Below are 18897 nucleotides of genomic sequence, written 5' to 3' on the forward strand. Positions count from 1 at the left end.
GTTTCTTGGGCAGGTAACTGGAGCACAGCAAGTCCCTTCTCTCTTAGAAAGATTTGCCAGCTATACAGTGTGAAGAAAGAACAGGCTCTTCCAGCTTAGTTGGGTGAGAGAAGAGGCCTTGGAGAGTTTATGTAGCTTACACGCCTTCCCTGCAGTTTCTGGAGAGTTTCCATCACAGATGAGAATTTTATGTTGAATTTTAAGTTGACCACAAATATTTAACTTCCCTGAACCACAAATGCAGTATCTTCTCTGTGGTTTAGTTGGCACTGAGTACATATTTATGAATCTCTATATGTCTGCCTGTTATTTAAATTTCTTACAGAAGTGCCAAGGTCTTTAGTTGTGACTTAGCCCTCCCACTCCATATTAGTGGGTCTGAATCCTAATCAAGCTTAATTCTTGGAAAAAGGATATATCTTTGTAATCGAAGGTTTAGGGTCTTCCTAGTCAAATTTCCTAGAACCATTTTCCTCTTCAAAAAATTATCACTGGAGGGGCCTCCCCGGTGGCGCAGCGGTTGAGCGCTGGGTTGCGAAGCTGCCCGTGGCCTCTGTGGCGCCGGTTCAATCCCCAGCTGCTCCCCGGTCACCGGAGGAGGGTCCCACATGGCGCGCAGACCTCTCCTGCCGCGCGCTGCTCCCCTCAGCAGTGTACTTTGGTCCTTCTGCCTGCTCTGCTCCCCACTCTGGCTCTGGTGAATTCTCTCACCCTCCCGTGCTTCTGACTGTACCCAGTGCTTGTATAAATAAATAAATAAATCTTTAAAAAAAAAAAAAATTATCACTGGAGGGGCTGTACAAAATCCTTTTTTTTAAAAAAAGGATTAATTTATTTATGCAGACAAGAGCTGGGGTACAGGCCAGAGATACAGGGGGTGAGAGGATTCACCAGAGACAGAATGGGGAACAGAACAGGCAGATACACTGAAGTACACTGCTGAGGGGAGCAGCGGGTGAGTCAGGAGACGTCTGCCTCGCCAGCCAGCTCCCTGGCTGGCCGGGTATTGAACTCATGCTGCAGGGGCTGTGGACTGCCCCATAGTGTGGTGCTTAACCCCTTGCGCCACCAGGGAGGCCCTGTACCAAATTCTTATATTTGAATTACTATTTAAGAATTTTGCAGTTGCTTTGTTTTTTTTTCCCCCATTAGAAATTAAGAATAAATTTCAAATGGATATAAGACCTGCAACAATAAAAATAAATAGAAGAAAAGAGCAGTAATATGCTCCAAGATATCATTGATAAAGATGTTTTTAGACTTGACACCTATGGCAAGGGAAATACAAGCAAAAATAAACAATTGGGATTACCTCAAATTAAAAGTTTTTACACAGGGAAATATAAGTAGAGTAAAAAGACAACCTACCAAAAGGGAGAAAGTATTTACATATTACATAACTGATAAGGGATAATATCCAAGATATACAGAACATACATACATACATATATATGACTTATACAATTCAATAAAAAATACAATTAATAAATGGACAACTGATATGAACAGACAATTCATCAAAGAAGGTATCCAGAAAGCAACAGATATGTAAAAAAATTTTATCACTGCTTCCAATAAGAGAGATGCAGGTTAAAATCACAATTAGATTCCACCTCACACCTATGAGAATGGCACTTATTAAAAAAAACCCCAACAACAAGTGCTGAGGAGGATTCAGAAAAAGAGGAACCCTATAACACTGCTGATGGGAATGTAAACTGGTGCAGACACTATAGAAAGTGATCTCGATTTACCTTACAAAAACTAAAAATGTAAATACAATATGAACTAGCAATTCCACATTTGGGCATTTATCCAAAGAATGTGAACCCATCAGTTCAAAATACAATATGTTTCACAGTGTTTACTGCAGCCAGGGAGCAACCCACATGGCGAGGTAGACATCTCCTGACTTGCCCGCTGCTCCCCTCAGCAGTGTACTTCAGTATATCTGCCTATTCTGTTCCCCATTCTGCCTCTGGTGAATCCTCTCAGTAAACACTGTTTACCCTATTTACAATACTTGGGACATGGAAGCAACCTAAATGCCCACAGATAGAAGACTGGATCAAGAAGATGTGATATAGCCACATAACAGAATACTATTCAGCTATAAGGAAAGAAGAAATGTTACCATTTATAGCAAAATGGAAGGAATTGAAGAATTATGTGTAGTAAAGCAAGTAAGAATGGCAATCGCACATTTACATAGTGGGCAATTCAACAAAAGTACAAAAGCTGGTGGACGGTTTTTTTTTTTTTAAACTTTTATTTTCTTACATGTTAATCTTTTCTTTTTTTTTTTTTTTTAAAGATTTATTTATTTACTCATACAAGCACTGGGTACAGTCAGAAGCGCGGGAGGGTGAGAGAATTCACCAGAGCCAGAGCAGAGAGCAGAACAGGCAGAGTGACGAAGTACACTGCTGAGGGGAGTAGCGGGTGGCAGGAGAGGTCTGCGCACCATGTGGGACCCTCGCCAGGTGGCAGGGGTTAGAACTGGCGCTGCTGAGGCTGCGCGCAGCTTCGCAGCCCAGCACTCAACCGCTGCGCCACCAGGGGAGGCCCAAAAGCTAGTGGATGTTAACAAACAAAGTGTGGTTTCTGAAGTTAAGAAGAAATGGGAAGGAAGAATGGTCAAGAGGATATAAGGGATGATGGTGGAGAAAATAAAATGTTCCACAAAGAATAAAATTTAAAGTTGAATACATTTGCATTAGTTACATTAAAAAGCAAAACAAATAAAACAGCTAGGTGTAATGATTCCCAAGCTTCTAAGTGTATATTTTTATGTACTTACAATTCCTGAGATTATAATGTGCACTAACGTTACAAAGAATATAGGTTCCCGAGCTGGATGTTCAACAAGCTGGCTTGAGAAAGGGCTCTGGCTTCAGAAGAGTACAATATTCTGGATGATCCCCAATCCCAGGGTCCATTTCTCTTACCCAGCTGGCCAAGATTGCTATGGAAAGCATAGATTGTCTGAAACTCATGAGTTCAAATTACTCCTACTCCATTCTGGATAGCTGTCTTGTCTTCATCTTTCTAGACTTTTGGACTATGTCGTACAGGGATACAGCCATATTCTGGCTACAGGGGTAGGGCTTTGGGGCTAGGGTCGGGAAAATATCAAGCTGCTGATTTGAGACAACACAGAAAGACTGAAGGGGTATTTTCATGAATTACAGGATTATTCCTTCCTGAGTTTTATAGGAGAGTAGCAGAGCTACTTATTATGAAGTTACATGTCACATACATTAATCCATGCAAGCAATATTTTAAGAACAATTCTCACCTTCATGAGCAATCACTTTCAAAATATTCAGCTTGGAAGGCTAGAAACTCATTTTAAAAAATCTAGTATTGACTTGTAGTTGGAATGATTTTAAGTACATGCTTCTACTTTTGTTCACCCTCCCAGTTTTCCACTAAAATGACTGGGGGGAAAAAATGAAGAAAGCATCTATCAGTACTAGGCAACCACATACCAGAAACAAGGATTTTCTGCCAGACAAACTGCAAATGGGACTGGAATGAGGAAAAAGATGATGTTCAACACTTAGTTTGCTTGATAAGTTTGTACATGATTTAGTAGAAGTATTCCACCAATGCCCTGATTTTGGAGCAACTGAGACAAGAGATAAGGTGGACTGTGGCACAGTTGGAAGGGCACAACTGGATCCCATCAAGGTAGCAAAAAAACTTGGTGGTAACTGGCGTACACCTGGTGTGGGTGGCCATATAATGCAGAAGGAAAACAAAGCTGAAGTTGTCTTCTAAAAGGCAAAAAACAATCCAGAATAAGAACACCAAATTGAAAAATTTGGTCTACTACAGTAAACAGAGCTCCTAGCTCTTGCTTCCTTTCTACACTCCTCTAGGAGTTTAATATGTGCATATATGAAATGTTCCTCTTCTCTGTCTGCATCTGAAAATCTTGAAAGAGACCTATCTAATTTAAGTTCTCAAATATAGAAAAAAAATCAAAAACACTTGACATATGAAAAGATATTACAATTGAACAGAAGGATATCACTCTACAATCAATAAATACCTCTCTAGGAGAGCCACTGTGAAGACAGGTAAGAACTTAGGAAACTTTAATGTTAATAATCAATAAGACTTATTAGTGCTTGCTTCAGCAGCATGTATACAAAATCTGGAACCACATAGAGAAGATTAGCAAGGCCTTGTGCAAGGATGACACACAAATTCGTGAAGCATTCTATGTTTTTGAATGTTCACAAGACTTACTGAGGCGATCATTTTGCATATAAGTACTGAATCATTGTGTTGTACATCTGCAATTAATACAATGTTTTCTGTCAATTACCACAACTAGAAAAAAAGATGTAACAGTAATGTCACAGGCAGATAAAGAAATCACTGGAGCAGAAAAATGAAAATTTAGAAATAAACCCCAACATACATTATTACCAGACTATGACAACGCACCAATGCAGTGGAATGGGGAAAACTGTTCTTTCAATAAATGGTGCTGAGTCAACTGAATATCTGTATGGAAAAAAATTAACCTTACTCCTATTTCATGCCATATACAAAAATTAATTTGGCTTTGATTACAGACTTAAATGTTCATGAAAAGTAAAATATAACTTCTAGAAGAAAATACAGAAGAATATGTTCATGATTTTGGAGCAGACAAACATTTCTTAAATAGGACACAGAAAACACCAACCACAAAAAAAAAATTGGTAAATTTGACTTCATTAAAATTAAGATCTTGTGTTTATAAGAAGACACTACTAAGAGTAAAAACATGAGCCAAAGACTGAGGGAAGACATTCTCAATAAAAATATCCAAAAGGGCCTCCCTGGTGGTGCGAGGGGTTAAGTATCAGCACTATGAAGCTACTGGCAGCCACTGCAGTAGGAGTTCGATCCCCAGCCAGGGAGGTGACCCACATGGCACAACAGACCTCTCCTGTCTCTCCCACTGCTCCCCTCAGCAATTTCAGTAAATACACCTGTTCTGCTTCCCCTTCTGTCTTTGGTGAATCCTCTCACTTCCTCCCCACACTCCTGGCACCTCTGGCCTACACCCAAGCTCTTGTATGCATAAATAAATCTTAAAAAAAAAAAATCCAACACATAACATATTCAGAATAATTCTACAAATCAATAAGAAAAGACAAATCACCCAAGGAAAATATGGGCAAAAATCAGCAACAGGCAGGGCCTCCCCGGTGGCGCAGCGGTTGAGTGCTGGGTTGCGAAGCTGCCCGTAGCCTCTGCGGCGCCGGTTCGATCCCCGGCTGCTCCCCGGCCACCAGAGGAGGGTCCCACATGGCGCGCAGACCTCTCCTGCCGCCCGCTGCTCCCCTCAGCAGTGTACTTCGGTCCTTCTGCCTGCTCTTCTCCCCGCTCTGGCTCTGGTGAATTCTCTCACCCTCCCGCGCTTCTGACTGTACCCAGTGCTTGTATAAATAAATAAATAAATAAATCTTTAAAAAAAAAAAAAATTATTAAAAAAAAAAAAAATCAGCAACAGGCACTTTGATATCCCTTAAGGATATATAAATGATCTATAGCAAAAGGAAAGGTACTCAACATCATTAATCACTAGGGAAATGCAAATTAAAATCACAACGAGGTACTTCTATCTATCTACTAAAACAGCTAAAATGGAAATCAAAATCAAGTATTGGCAAAAATACGGAAAAACTGAAATTCTCTTATATTACAGATAGTCATGTATATTGGCCCAAAGACCTTGGAAACATGTTTGGTAATATCTACTCAAGTTAAACATAACAACTACCTTATGATCTAACAATCCCCTTTCTAGGTATTTATCAAAGACTAATTGACTAAGAGCGTATGTCCATTGAAAGATATAATAAAAATGTTCATGGCAGGTTTATTCATAATAGCCAAAGACTAGTAAAAGAAACTTTCATCAAATAAACTGTAGCATATTCATATAACAAAGTGCTATACAGCAATAAAGAATGACTACTCTTACATGAAATAAGATGGGTGAATCTCTCAAAGACTGTGTTGAACAAAAGACGTCAGATACAAATGTATATACTATATGAGTCCATTTATATACAACTCAAAAAGACAAAACTGATGGTGAATGAACTAAGGATAATGGTCACCAGAGTTAGAGAGAAGATTAATAATAAAAGAGGAGTATTCTGGAATGCTGGAAATATTTTGTATTTTGATCTGGGTGACAGTATGAATATAGTCATATGTAAAAATGTACTGAATTTAAATGTCAAAATAGTGTTTTGACTAATAACCTCCATTATTATATGGAGGTTAAATCTCAGTAAAGAGGTAACTAAAACAAAAACATAGTAAAAATTACACTTCAACCTCAATTAGGCAGTCATATGAGCAAACAATCAGGAAAAATTGCCATAAGTAGCAGTTAAATACATTAGAAAACTGAATTATAAAATAGATGACTTGCTTGATTCAAATTCTACAACATAGAAGAAAATAATGAAACAGAAATGTGGAACCCTAATCTTTAAAAAGCTACTTTAGAAATATCAAAGTCAATGAAAGTACAATAATTTTAAAAAATATAAAGGAGGGGGGAGATGTGTAAAAAAAAGGGAAAGAATACTTTCCATACTGTATGACTCAGCAATCCCGTTCTTGGGCATATATCCACAGAATATGAGACCATCAATAAAAATGGCCTTATTTTCCACAATGTTCAAAGTGGCATTATTTATGATAGCGAAGACATGGAAGCAACCGCAAAGACACTGATAAATAACTGGATGAAGAAGATGTGTTATAGGAGCCTCCCTGGTGGCACAAGGTGTTAAGATGCAACCTATGATGCTCGCAGCAGCCACTACAGTAAGAGTTCGATCCCTGGCCAGCAAGCTACCCACATGGCGCAGCAGACCTCTCCTGACTTGCCCACTGCTCCCCTCAGCAGTGTATTCCAGTCAATCTGCCTGTTCTGTTCCCCACTCTGTCTCTGGTGAATCCTCTCACCCCCCCCATCTCTGGCCTGTACCCCAGTTCTTCTATGCATAAATAAATAAAAATCTTAAAAAAAATGATGATGTGTTATATACAAATCATGGAGTATTACAGAGCCCTAAGAAAAGATGAAATACAGCCATTTTTAACACAATGGGATTTGAGAGAATTATGTGTAGCAAAGGAAGTCATAATGATAGGAACAAATACTGGACATACTGGACATTTACACAGCACACAATTTGATAATGTAAAACATTTTTAAAAACTCGTATTGATAAACATCCTGAGGGCTTGGAAGTTAAGTGGGAGGGGGAATGTAAAGGAAGAGGGAATGTAAAGGGACAAGGGGATAAAAGGGATGGTGGTGGGGGAAAAAATATTAAAGATACTTGTCAAAAAAAAAAAATTTCTGGGAAAATGAGGTCTCCCTACATCATTTTCTTTTGCAGCTGTTTGAGCAAAATGGGAGGTTAAAAACCCCTAGTCAAACAGGGGTCTCTAAAAACAAGAAAAAGAAGACATGGTATCAAAAATCTCAGTCAATGCTACTACCATGCTGCAAAAAACTCCAGGGAGTGGCCGTTTCTGCTATCATGTACGTGCATTCCCTTCCCTCACTTAAAAAAAAAAAAAGAAAAAAGAAAACTTTGCTGAGAAAGAACAGGATTTAAAGCCTGAACATTCAAAGGGCATGATAATAAACTTAATAATGAGAACACCTTCAATTAGGAATGGCAAAAAAGTGGGTACTTGGTATATTTTTTTTAAAGGAATCTGAGGCTCCATTTACGTTCAGTGGGAAAGAATGATGTGATAATTAGTAATTCCTATCTTTGGCAGAGAATGAAAGTACACCTACTAAACATTTGCCATTCTTGTCCCAGACTAATGTGGGCTCAGTCTTTATTTTCCAAGGAGAATGAAAAAAAAAAAAAAAAAGTTCTATAAGCATTAAAAAAAACACAGGGGCCTCCCCAGTGGCACAGCAGTTGAGCGCTGGGCTGCGAAGCTGCCCGCAGCCTCTGCAGCGCTGGTTCGATCCCTGGCCACCAGCGGTCCCACATGGCATGCAGACCTCTCCTGCCACGCCCACTGTTCCCCTCAGCAGTGTACTTCGGTCCTTCTGCTGCTCTGCTCTCCGCTCTGGCTCTGGTGAATTCTCTCACCTTCCCGTGCTTCTGACTGTACCCAGTGCTTGTACATATTAAAAAAAAAAAAAAAAACCAACAAACCCACAATATACACAAATTTGAAAACTCTCAGACTTTTTCTGCCCCAAAACTAGTCCATCATGATGAAGGGCAAAAGAGGGAAATCTTCAGATAAACTAAGACTTAAAAGATGTTTATTTTTAGAAAAAGTATTACTTAAATATGTCTCCTAGTAGAATAAGATATTAATAAAAAAAATTCAAGGACTTGTTTAAATGTAAAAAAAAAGGAAAGGTGGGGAAATTGTTAGACATTAAAAGAGCCTTAAGAGACATATCAATCAAATATAGAGTATAGAGCTTGCTTAGATCTTAATTCTAACAGGCCCATGTGAGATGGCAAATTTGAGATAATCTGGAGAATTTGAAAATGGACTATACAGAATTAACAAATTATTAATTTTGGATCCTATAATAATGTTATAGAGGTTAGGTTAGGGGAAAAGTTTTACAAGTTAGGGATAGATACTTGAGCATTTTCAGTATGATGAATAGTATTTGATTTAAAACCCCCAAGAACAAAAATTTGGCAGGGGAACAAGGAGAATGATTAAAAAAAAAAAAAAAAACAACCAATAAACTGGTTACACTGTGATTCATTATACTATTCTATTATTTTTTTTTTTTTGGTATGTTTGAAAATTTCAACAGAAAAACCAAACAAAAAACCCCCAAAACAAACCCCAAGAACAAAATAGACAATTGTATTTAAAAACAAATGGCAAAAAGCAAAAAGAATAAAAGATAGCTAATTCTATATAAATGATGTTAACAAGATTCTGAAATAGTACAAATGTTACATACTATTCTTCAAAGAAAAGATACACAATTTAAAAACATTTAATGATAATAGGATTGATGGTATATAGCAGTTAATTTGGACATTAGAGCATGGGTTTGAACTACTGAACGTGTGACCATAGGCAAAGTACTTAGTATTTCTGGGTCTTTGTAAAATGGGGATAAACCCCAGATAAGGTCATTATAAAGATTAAAGACTGACACACTGTAAGCCTTTCATATAGCTACTATTATCTAAAATCCCACTGATATCTATATAAACTGGAAAATTGGAGGAGATAACAAGGAGAAAGCAGAAAGTCCTACATGTACACATGGGGAGATGTGGCATGTATATTCCTATTTTCACATTACCTGTACTCCTTCTCTCCCTCTGTAGCAGAATTCTTAATTCTTTTTTTTTTTTTAAAGATTTATTTATTTTTATACAAGAGCTGGGGTACAGGCCAGAGGCGTGGGAGGGTGAGAGGATTCACCAGAGACAGAGCGTGGAGCAGAATAGGCAGACGACCGAAATACACTGCTGAGGGGAGCAGCAGGCGCAACAGAAGTCTGCTGCACCATATGGGAATCTCCTTGGCCCACCAGGAATCGAACCCATGCTGCAGAGGCTGCGGACAACTTCACAGCGCTGTGCTCAACCTGCTGTGCCACCGGGGAGGCCCAGAACTCTTAAATCTTTTTTTTTAAAAAGATTTATTTATTTATGCATACAAGAGCTGGGGTATAGGCCAGAGATGTGGGGGGTGAGAGAAATTCACCAGAGACAGAGCAGGGAACAGAACAGGCAGATTGACTGAAATACATTGCTGAGGGGAGCAGCAAGTGAGTCAGGAGAGGTCTGCTGCGCCATGTAGGTTTCTCCCTGGCCGGCCGGGGATCAAACTCGTGCTGCAGAGGTTGTGGCTTGCTTCACAGTGCTGTGCTTAACCCCTTGCGCCACCAAGGAGGCCCCAGAACTCTTAACTCTTTTTTTTAATATTTATTTATTTTTAAAGATTTATTTATTTATACAAGAACCGGGGTATAGGCCAGATGCGCGGGAGGGTGAGAGGATTCACCAGAGACAGAGTGTTCCCAAACCGGCACTGCAGAGCCTGTGGACAGCTTCATAGAGCAGTGCTCAACTGCCTGCGCCAGCAGGGAGGCCCCCAGAACTCTTAATTCTTAACTATGCCATCTATTTTTGGGCATTTGGGTTGTTTCCATATCTTAGCTATTGTATATAGTGCTGCTATAAACATAGGCGTGGCAGGTGCCCTTTTTTTTAAATAGAGGCATGTTTTATTTATTTATTTGTTTGTTTGTTTGTTTTGTTTATACATGCACTGGGTACAGTCAGAAGCGCGTGAAGGTGAGAGAATTCACCAGAGCCAGAGTGGGGAGCAGAGCAGGCAGAAGGACCGAAGTACACTGCTGAGGGGAGCAGCAGGCGGCAGGAGAGGTCTGCACACCATGTGGGACCCTCCTCCGGTGGCTGGGGAGCAGCTGGGGATCGAACCGGCACTGCAGAGGCCGCGGGCAGCTTCGCAACCCAGCGCTCAACCGCTGCGCCACCAGGGAGGCCCGCAGGTGCCCTTTGGAATTACTGTTTCTGTGTCATTTGCGTAAATACCTAGGAGTGGAATTGCTGGATCATATGGAAGCTCTATGTTTAGTAGGTCAAGAAATCTCCACACAGCTCTCCATAGTGGTTGGACCAGTTTGCACTCCCACCAGCAGTGCAGGAGAGTTCCTTTTTCTCCACAACCTCGCCAACATTTGTTGTTGCTAGGTACATATGCACAATGGAATATTACTCAGCAATCAAAAAAGATAAACAGGGCCTCCCTGGTGGCGCAGCGGTTGAGCGCTGGGTTGTGAAGCTGCCCGCAGCCTCTGCAGCTCCGGTTCGATCCCTGGCTGCTCCCCGGCCACCGGAGGAGGGTCCCGCATGGCGCGCAGACCTCTCCTGCCGCCCGCTGCTCCCCTCAGCAGTGTACTTCGGTCCTTCTGCCTGCTCTGCTCCCCGTCTGGCTCTGGTGAATTCTCTCACCCTCCGCGCTTCTGACTGTACCCAGTGCTTGTATAAATAAATAAATAAATAAATAAGCAAATGAATAAATCTTTAAAAAAAAACTGAATACCTTTAAAAAAAAAAAAAAAAAAAAAGATAAACACATGCAGTTTGCAGCAACATGAATGGAGCTAGAAGGGATCATGCTCAGCGAAATAAGTCAGAAAGAAAAAGAAAAATACTGGATGGTCTCACTCATAGCAGGAATTTAGAAAACCTAAATAAGAGATCAGGAAAAAGACTAATCAATGCAAAGTAATAATCAAAATCAGCAAGCAACTATAAACCAGAGACACACTACTGGGGGGTGGGGGATTATGGAGGGGCGGGGAGAGGAAGAACTAGAGTCAAAATAAGGGGGGGTGCAATTATATGCGGAATATAACCAAAATGAAAATGCATACATTGTACAAAGATGAAAAATGATGTAAGAATTATATAAAATAAAATATTAAAAAAAATTCTTAACTATGCCTATGGCTACCTAGAATAAGAATATTTCCCAGTCTATATAGTATGGCTAGATTTGGCCAAGTGACTTAGTTTTGGCCAACAGAATGTAGGCAGAAGTGTTTTTATAAACTCCCAGAATAGGTGCTTAAAGGAAGAGGTATCTTTAAAAAAAAATAATATGTTAACAAAAGATAGCCCAAAAAGCTATTCATGTATGAAACGTTCCATATGTTGATTATGGTGGTATCTACTGCATATTGAACACTTAAAATTGGTAAATTTATTATGTGTGTACATATAAAATATCAATAATTCTAGCTAAAAAACTGTTACAAGAACTGAAAAACTTGAAAGAAATAAAAAATAGAAAAAGGTGTCAAAGTGTTTCTTTCCAAAACTACTATAGTCTGAGATGAAATTTACAAGGAATTTCCTTCAGTTCATTCATGTATTCACAATCAATAAATATTTGTAGTATTAAGGACTTTATTGTCTAGGAACTGTTCTAAGCACTGGGGATTAGAAGAGTAAATAAAGACAAAGTTTTTACATTCTAGTGAAGGACAATAAGCAATCAAAGCAAAAACAATCATTAGAGGATGGTAAATGCTAAGAAGAAAAAAAGTCTAGCTGAGAACTGTGAATGCCTGGGGTAGAGGCACTCACTTCTATAGGCTCATTTCTATAGATCGCATTTAAAAACTTTTGATTAGAATGACTCCTGAATAGATATCTGAAGGACAGTAGAAAGTAAACTCTGCATTGGGCTAAGTAGTGAATGTGGCAGAATAGACAAGCCAAGGCTCAGAGGCATGAGTTGTTTGGCATGACTGAAGAATGAAGAGGCAGCTTTAGCCAGTGAAGAGTAAGTGCAAAGGAGAGTGGTGGAAGATGAGATCATACAGGAACTCTTAACTAAGGTCTTGGTATTTTTTTTTTTTTAAGTGAGACAGAAATCCTCTGGAAAGATTTGAAGAGGTGGCGTTAAATAATGCAATTTATTTGTGTTGGGCTGCTGTGTTGGGACAAGATGGAAAGGGGGCTGGGTCAAAGATCAGAACAACTCTACTGAAAATGGTCTAAACAAAAAGAAAAACATTTTGGATAGGCTGGTGCTAGAGGAAATGGATAAATGGCTGGATTCAGTATATACTTCAAAGGTAAGAGTATGAGAGTAAGTCAAGAATGATTCTTCAGTGCCTCCCCGGTGGCGCAGCAGGATGAGAGCCACACTGTCCGCAACCTCTGCAGTGTGGGTTTGATTCTCGGCAGGCCAGAGAGATTCCCACATGGCGAGGCAGACCTCTCCTGTTGTGCCCGCTGCTCCCCTCAGCAGTATTTCGGTCCTTCTGCCTGTTCTGTGCCCTGCTCTGTCTCTGGTGGATTATCTCACCCTCCTGCATCTCTGACCTGTACCCCACTGCTTATATAAATAAATCTTAAAAAAAAAAAAAAAAGAATGATTCCTCAAATAATACATACTTTCCAGGTCACAGAAAGCAGAAAAGCTGTGTCCTATTTCTTTCTTTTTTTTTTTTTTTAAAGATTTATTTTATTTATTTATACAAGCACTGGGTACAGTCAGAAGCGCATGAGGGTGAGAGAATTCACCAGAGCCAGAGTGGGGAGCAGAGCAGGCAGAAGGACCGAAGTACACTGCTGAGGGGAGCAACTGGCGGCAGGAGAGGTCTGCAAGCCATATGCCGGCACCACAGAGGCTGAGGGCAGCTTCACAGCCCAGTGCTCAAGTGCTGCACCACCAGGGGAGGTCCTGTGTCCTATTTCTTTTTATAAGGTAAGCACATCCCAATAATCAAATGTCCAGAGAAAAAACCAACAAAGACAGAAAAAAAGAGGCCAGGGCCACTATGGAAATGTATGTAAATATCCTAGGTAAATTAATAGCAAATTAAATTTAGCAGGCCATTAAAATACAACTATATTGAGTCCAGATATGGCTTACACCAGTGAGGAAAGGTCAAATCAAGTTTAGAAAACATATTAATGTAACTCACCAGAAAAATGACAGAAAGAAGTAAATGATTATTTCAATGATGGCACGAGAAGGTAAAACTTTAGCATATATTGTTTTTAAATACACTCAGTAAATCAAAAACGGAGACACTTCTTTAATACACTAAGCACTATGTCTTTTAAAACAAAAGCAGTGTGCAAATTTTTAAAACACTTAAGTATTCCTATTTAAAAAAAAACAAGAAAATAATCCTTACTATCAGCATTATTTAATATTTCTAAAAGAGTCAGTCAAGCACTGAGGTAAAAATCAGAAAATAATCTACGTAACATTGAAAAGAGCTAAAAATGTCATTACTTGAAGTGAATATACTCAGAAAATCCAAAATGATCAACTGAAAGCACAGAAGAGTTTGAAGCGACAGCTGGACATGAAAATTTAGGTATTGGGCCTCCCTGGTGGTGCAAGGGGTTAAGCACCACACTGTGAAGCAAGCCACAACCTCTGCAGCATGAGTTGGATCCCCGGCTGGCCAGGGAGCTACCCACATGGCGCAGCAGACCTCTCCTGTCTTGCCCGCTGCTCCCCTCAGTAATGTATTTCATCAGTCTGCCTGTTCTGTTCCCCACTCTGTCTCTAGTGAATCCTCTCACCCTCCTGCATATCTGGACTGTACCCCAGTTCTTGTATAAATAAATAAATCTTCCCCCAAAAAAGAAATTAAAAATATTTTATAAAATAAAATAATATACAATGAGAATTTGAGTGGGAGGTTGTCAAAGGGATTTAAATTACTCTGAAGCCTGCATGGACCTTAAGGAGATGGAAAAGTTAATGGAATATTGCAATAATATATATAAAGGGGTGTATATAAACTTTCATCACTAGTATTAAAACACAATACAAAGCTACAGTAACTAAAACAGTAGTCAGGTGTCAAGAATTGACAAACATGAAAAATAAACCCAGGAAAAGATGCCAATGTGCAGCTGCATATATATATATATATATATATATACATATATATATATATGTATGTTCTAGTACTATTTTCTATCTTCTAGTATATGATGAAGCTTAAATTTTTTTTTTTTTTTTTTTTTTTTGGTGGGACCCTCGCCGGTGGCCAGGGTTCGAACTGGCGCTGCAGAGGCTGCGGGTAGCCTCGCAACCCAGTGCTCAACCACTGCGCCACCAGGGGAGGCCCCAATGAAGCTTAATTTTTATTTAAATCAGGACAAAGTAAATTATTCAGTAGATGATGCCAAGACCATTTTACCATTTTGATTAAATTAGATCTCTACATCAGCAAAATAAATTCCAGATTTAAGTTTTAATAATAATTTTTCAAAAAGTAAAACAATGAGTAGAAAATAGCATTCATCTGATATGAAGTTAGGAAGACCTATCTAAGTATAAAAATATACTTCATAAAGGGAAAGTAGAAAAATTTGACTATACAAAATTTTAAATAATTTGCATGAGAAAATTTCACTGATATTCATGAAAGATGTGTCAAATTATAGAAAGTATTTTCAATATAAATTGTTGAAAAGGGTTACAATCCTTGCAATAAAGATCTCTTAAGAAAGTAAGTGAAAAATATTCCAATTAAAAAAAAAATGGGTAAAGGACATGAGAAGGTAATTCACTAGAAAGGTATACAAGTATCAGTGCTCAAAAGTGTCTCACAACTTGTCTTTGTCTTATAAATATTTTCAAAATCAGTTTTTTTAGTTTGAGAGGTAATTATTATTTTTTCAAAGACTTATTTTGTTTTACCTTAAGATGGAAAAACTGAACTTGTTCATCATTTTTATTGTTCACTTAGAATATAATGTGCACTATAAAATATATTTACTACTCTTGACTCTAAGTGTTGTATTCTTAAAAAAAAAAAAAAAAACACAAAGCTAGACTTAAAGTCTAAGATTTACCATCTTAAAGGATATTCAAAAGAATGTGTCATGGGTCCAGAAACAGAGGCCCCAAAACTCTAAGTGACAAAAATAGCCCCATTGTGTACAAATTCCTAAGTTTGCCAGTGCAGAAGTTGTTCTTCCAATATGACCAAGTAAGTTCCCACCAAATTTCCTATGGATAACAATGATAAACTTAGGGCAAAATTACAAAAACAAATACTTGCAGGCAATGGAGAGTGAATCAAAGCTGACAAATTCTAGAGAGGTACTCACACTTAAAAGAAGGAATAGGGGACAATTAACTTTGTCTTCTACCCCAAACTTATAGGTGGAAGGTAGGCTACATTTATGGTACTAAATATGACAGCTAAAAAACCCTGCTAGAAAACCCAGTCTTTAATGGCATGAAGAAACAGGAAAATGTTGGGGAAAATCACAGTTGCTAGAAAGCAAAAAAGAAAATCCCATAAAAGAGGTAGCCAGAGAGAGGAAGTCCTATACTTTATGAATTTACTAGCCCCAAATTTCTGGTGACTTTTGAATTGTGCACCCTCAAGTTAAATGTAAAAATCAAAACCAAAAAACAGATGAACAGAATGGATGTTTGATCTATTGCAATTTAAGTAGAACCAACTGTATGGTCTACTAAAATGAAGCATCAATCCTTCTCTAGAGGAATAAAACAAAATCCACATAACATTCATAATTCCAGGATAAAATTTAAAAATCACTCAGTATATAAAAGAAAGGAAAATGTGACCTAGTTATAAAAGAAAAGACAATAAAAGAGACCAAATCTGAACTGACACAAATGTTAGCATTAACTGCAAGATTATCAAAGAAGTTATAATTGTATTCAGTGAGGCAAAGGAAAATAACTGAAGTAAAAAGATAAGTCTCAGCAGAGAAACTATGAAAAAGAATTAAATGGAAATTCTAGAACTGAAAAAAAAAAAAAAGCAACCATCAATATTGGAAATAAAAAAGACACTGAAAGAGCTTAAAACAAAATGGAGATGACAAAGAAGTATCTGAAGTCAGAACAATAAAATTCATCCAACCTGAGACCAGAAGGGAAAAAAGAAAAAAATGAATAAAGCCTTTGAGAGTTGATAAATAATAGTAAAAGGTCTAACATATGTGTAACTGAATCCCAGAAAGATAGATTAGAGGAAAAAAATAAAAAATTTAGTAATAATGCCTTCAGGTTCCCCAATCAGTGAAAAGCAATTTATAGATTCAACAACACACTGAACCCCACACAGGATAAACACAAAGATAATCATGCCTGGATAAATAATAGTCAAACTACTGAAAACTAGATAGGGAGAAAAATCCTGAAAGCAGTCAGAGACTAAAGATACATTACAAACAGACAACAATTATTTGAATGAGTGTCGAAGTCTAATGAGATACTACAGAGGCCATAAGACCAGGGACTGGGGGCCTCCCTGGTGGCGCAAGGGGTTTCATTAGCACTATGAAGCTAGCCGCAGCCACTGCAGCATGTTAGATCCCCGTCCAGGGAGGTGACCCATGTGGTGCAGCAGACCTCTCCTGACTTGCCCACTGCTCCCCTCAGCAGTGTATTTCAGTAGATCCGCCTGTTCTTTTCCCCATTCTGTCTCTGGTGAATCCTCTCACCCCCCACACCTCTGGCCTGTACCCCAGTTCTCATATGCAAAAATAAATCTTAAAAAAAAAAAAGACCAAAGAGTAAACACACTGAAAGTACTAAAAAATTCTTATATCCAGTGAAAACATCTTTAAATAAGGACATGAAATAAAGATATTTTCCAATTAAAGAATACTAATTGTTGCCAGCAGATCTGTCCTACTTGAAAAGCTAAAAGTTCTTCAAGTCAAAGGAAAACTAAAACACTTGGGTGCTGGCTCTTCACAAAGAAATGGTAAATACCTGGGTAAATATAAATAACTTTTCTATGTCCTTTAATTTAAAAAGATACACAGGTTTGTTTACAGCAAAAATCATATTTTACAAATGGTGCTGGGAAAAACTGGTAAGGGAGGTCACATTACTAAAGAATGAAGTTGGATCCTTACCTAACACCACACACATACAAAAATTAATTTAAAATGGACCAAAGATCTAATTGAGTGAGTTAAAAACTATAAAACTCTCAGGAGAAAATCTTCATGACACTGAATTTGGAAATGATTCTTGTACATGTTACCAAAGGCACATACAATAAAAGAAAAAAAAGATAAAATAGCGACTTTTATATTATGCATATTTTACCACATACACAATCTTATAAACATAGGACCTTAGCATTATTCAACTTGTTTGCTAATGTTAATAGTAATGAAACTTGAAGGAAAAAAAATTCACTAACATTGTCATATGGGGTTTATAACGTTATATATATATGTATACACACATATGTATATATGTGTATAATAGTAAGTTACAGTATAGAAGGTATACTATAACAAAGTACAATAATACAAGAGAAATGGGTAGCTGGAACTGTATATTTTTCTGTATTTTAAGTGAGATGGTACAACAGTAACTCTAAGTAGACTGAAAAATTGAGCATGCATACTATAATCTACAGGGCCACCAGAAAAAACTTGTAAACAGAGCTTAAAAAATAAATAAATATGGAATTCTAAAAAAAAAGAAATCTAAAATATGTCTGAAAAGGAAATACGAAAGGCACAAAAGAAAGGTAAAGACAGGATGAACAAAGCCAGAAGGGACAAACAGAACAAATAAAATTGTAAACCTAAATCTAATCATATGATTAATTATATGTGTTAACAAACTAAACACTCTAATTAAAAGGAGAATGAAATAAAAAGTAAGATTTAACTATATACTGTCAATGAGACACATTGTATGTATAGAGATACAGACTAGTTAAAAACTAACAATAAGAAAAGATATACCTTACAAACAATAAACACAAGGAAGGCTGGCATGAATTCTATTTATATCAGAAAAAAAGATGATTTCAAAGCTAAGTATAACTATAGATAAAAAGGCATTCCAAATTGATAAAATGGTCAATTTATCTGAACATACAACAACCAAAATTATGTATGTGCCCCAAAACAGAGCTCTAAAATATAGGAAGTCAAAAATGACAGAATTAAAGAGAAAAAATAGAAAATTCACAATTATATTTGGAGATTTTAACCCTCTTCTCTCAGAATTAATAGAACATCTATACAAAATATTTGTAAAGACATAGAGTATCTAAACAACAGTATCAACCACCTTGACCTAGTAGGTATTGATAAAATGCTATACCCAAAACCACAGAATACATTCAAGTACACATTATGTTCCAAGATAGAAAAATGCTAAGCCATAAAACTATTAATAATTTGAAAAGAAATGAAATAACGCAGGGCCTCCCTGGTGGCACAAGGGGTTAAGTCTCAGCACTATAAAGCTATTTGCAGCCACTGCAATCAAGAGTTAAATCCCAGGCTAGGGAGCTGACCCACAGCTAACGCTCTCCTGTCTCGC

At 37.8% G+C, this 18897-nt stretch overlaps 1 protein-coding gene and 1 non-coding gene across 3 annotated transcripts in view; one reads left to right on the forward strand and one right to left on the reverse strand.

Annotated features, from left to right (window-relative positions):
• Positions 1-18897, reverse strand: part of SMG6 (SMG6 nonsense mediated mRNA decay factor) — a 230289-nt gene that overhangs the window by 39568 nt on the left and 171824 nt on the right. The window lies entirely within an intron of this gene.
• Positions 4133-4238, forward strand: LOC119233091 (U6 spliceosomal RNA). The gene has a single exon (XR_005122257.1). It is a non-coding gene; the product is annotated as a U6 spliceosomal RNA (small nuclear RNA).

This window comes from Talpa occidentalis, unplaced genomic scaffold (genome assembly GCF_014898055.3).
Source record: "Talpa occidentalis isolate TD23 unplaced genomic scaffold, MPIMG_talOcc4v2.1 talOcc4.7, whole genome shotgun sequence".
In the NCBI taxonomy this organism is placed as follows: Eukaryota; Metazoa; Chordata; class Mammalia; order Eulipotyphla; family Talpidae; genus Talpa; species Talpa occidentalis.